The sequence below is a fragment of the Monopterus albus genome, unplaced genomic scaffold (genome assembly GCF_001952655.1).
Source record: "Monopterus albus unplaced genomic scaffold, M_albus_1.0 scaffold386.1, whole genome shotgun sequence".
Taxonomy (NCBI): Eukaryota; Metazoa; Chordata; class Actinopteri; order Synbranchiformes; family Synbranchidae; genus Monopterus; species Monopterus albus.
In genome coordinates this window covers 156,336-159,218 of record NW_018128266.1, presented here as the reverse complement: position 1 = coordinate 159,218, position 2,883 = coordinate 156,336, and the positions used below count along the sequence as shown (strand labels likewise).

General features: G+C 38.7%; 1 long non-coding RNA gene across 1 annotated transcript in view; it reads left to right on the top strand.

The window, feature by feature from the left end:
- LOC109951430 (uncharacterized) overlaps window positions 1-2,883 on the top strand; it is a 12,932-nt gene that overhangs the window by 1,429 nt on the left and 8,620 nt on the right. Inside the window, exon 2 of the long non-coding RNA XR_002273602.1 lies at window positions 1,585-1,587. This is a non-coding gene — a long non-coding RNA (uncharacterized LOC109951430). The remainder of the gene's footprint in view (window positions 1-1,584; window positions 1,588-2,883) is intronic.

Below are 2,883 nucleotides of genomic sequence, written 5' to 3'. Positions count from 1 at the left end.
CCTAGAAATTCTGTCCATAAAAATAATGAGTGCGGATCGGTGCACCCATGCTGAGTTTGAGGACAGTTACAATGTGATCTCACTGCTTTGTACAGTGGAGAACAAAACAAGTACCTCTGCATTCTGTCAAGTTACCTTCTGCAGGGTAGGGTTTGTTTTCTGCTGTGTGTGACCATTACTGTATATGATATTAAGGACTCTATTTTCCTGCATGTGCAAAACCAGTGTGGCTTCAAATGTTCATTTGATGTTTCCCTTGGACGCAAGTCTATATTTTTTGTGCGTTGGTGTGTTTGGTGTTTTCCTGCCATATGAAAACTTATGCTGAGGTGGGAGGAGAGGTGCAGTTGAGGCTATGTTTATGCTGTTTAGGCAACACAATGTAAAACTGGTGCTCATTTTGATTTTAATAATTACTCATCACTACTTTAGTCCCACGAGGTTAATCACACTTAAACCAATTGTAATTGAGTTTATGTAGTAAACATCATATGCAGCTTTAAAGATCACTTCATGCAATTTCTAACACTCTACAATAGCTGAAATAGTAATAATAATGATGTCTCAATAAAGAGAAAGAGTTTACAGTTTAGTCTACAAATTTGATATAGATTTAAGGAGAGTTAGAGCATAGCAGCAAGCAATATTGAAAAATATTAAAAATCAACAATTATTGTTTGATTCCCTTACAACTCTAAAAAAAATCAAAAGCTATTTTTATAAGTATTTAAAAATAGAGACTTGTACAAGTCTGTATAATCTGTACAATGTATATTTACAGGTATTGCACTGAGGGTTATTGTCCAGTCATACTGTCATTGGTTAAGTGTTCATCAGAGTGATGGCCTGGGGGGGTTCCTGAAGTTTACTGTCATCTCCACAGTTTTGAGCGTGTTCAGCTCCAGGTTGTTGCGGCTACACCACAGGACCAGCTGCTCAACCTCCCGTTTGTAGGCTGACTCATCCCCATCTCAGATGAGACCAATAACCATTGTATCATCAGCAAACTTTAGGAGCTTGACAGAGGGGTCCTTCGAGATCCAGTACTGTTACAATAAATCAGTTTTATGTTTAGCTTTACACATTTCAATACAATTCATTAAGAAAAACATTTATAATCATCCATGATTAACTTCCCAGGACATGTTTTTACAGCTGTGCATGCGTAACACTTGAAGAAAGTCATGTTTGTTAAAGTAAAAGAGGATTTCAAAAAAGCACTGTAGCTGTGGTCTCACATGAGAAATTCTGTGCACTCTTGTGTCTCTTTGATGATGAGATTCACTGGACTGTTCAGATACATTTTGGGTAAAGGACATTTAAAGGACAGCAGTGAAATGGTTTGAAGCTGGACTGCAGCTAAGACAGTGTAATGCTGGTTATTGTGAAAATGGCTACTGCCATGATACACTGATAATGGTATTTTATGTTTTTGTACAAAATTCATTCCTCATAAAGATGCCAGAAAGTGAGCACCGTGTGTGAAATCTTTCTTCATTTTTCTCCCTTTTGAGGGTGTAACATGCCCTATTTTAGGAAAATAGAACCCTAAAGCTCCCTATATGGGACACAGAGAAGAAGGAGGGGGTGGATCTATGAATAGTAGAGACACATGTAGTGGGATAGAAATAATTTACTCATTATATAGCTGCTGTAATATTTGCAGCAGTAATTCATCTGGCACTGCAGTTTTCCTGTCAAACATAACACATGATTAGTGACTTCAGGCAGCCAGAGATTTCCACAGATATTTGCAGGCACTTAATGTGACAGAGAGGAAGAGGACAGGCAGCAGGATTACTCCCATTCTTCAGTTTTACTTTCCTCTTGTTGTCTTCCACCTCTATAAACCATGATTGACTGATGTCAGCTACGAAAAGCCCAGTCTTTCTGTGTTGTGCCACAGCAAAGCTGCCACCCCTTGTCACCATCATGTCAGGCTGTTGTCTCGCCATGACACACCAATCAAGCTCAAAGACTCAATTTTCTACATATTGCATTACAGTTGCCTCGTCTTGCATCAGTGATCCAGTGAAATATAATGACTTAAATGTTGTGGGACCTCTATGTTTCTTATTATGAGTGACATAATATGGAGCCTGTTCCTAAGTACTGCTGTACAATACCAGCAAAAGGTTGTATTAAAGCAAGTCTGTAAATTGTACAGCAGCCACTGTGGCCATAGGTGGAGGCATAGTTCTCTGGCCGAGGTGAATGACTTCCTTCTGACTCTTAAATTTTATTGGCCCTGACGCCTCAAATAAAGAAAAGACAAAGAGTCATCTCAGGGTGCTCAATAAAGCGTACTGATCATATTACAGTTTTTCTTTGTATTGTAGTGACTGTGTTTGGGGAAAAGCCTTATTATTATTTTTATTTTCCTAATGCACATTCCTTTTTCTTATTTGCACATTCTTTTATTTATTTATTTATTTTTTGCTCTCTCAGTCTTACAATGCACATTTGTCTACTTGTTGCTTTACAGATGTACACTGTACACACACACTGAGAGCCACTGCACCAAAGTCAAATTCTTCATGTCTTCAACACACCTGGCCAATAAAGCCAATTCTGATTCTGATTCTGAAAACTCTTGAAGTCTGTGGAAGTATTTCATTTGTGTTTAAGAAAACGTGTTTGCAAATGTGGATAAATTGTACAAAACCTTAAGGTAGCAGGTTTCTTATATTTATTGGTTACATATATGTATAAAAAAAAATCCCCACTCGCCCCCCTTTTCGGGGTGGTCTTATTCCTTCTTTCAAGCTTGGGTCCTCTACCAGAGGCCTGGGGGCTTGAGGGTCCTGTACAGTATCTTAGCTGATCCTAGGACTGCACTCTTCTGGACAGAGATCTCAGATGTTGTTCCTGGGATCTGTTGGA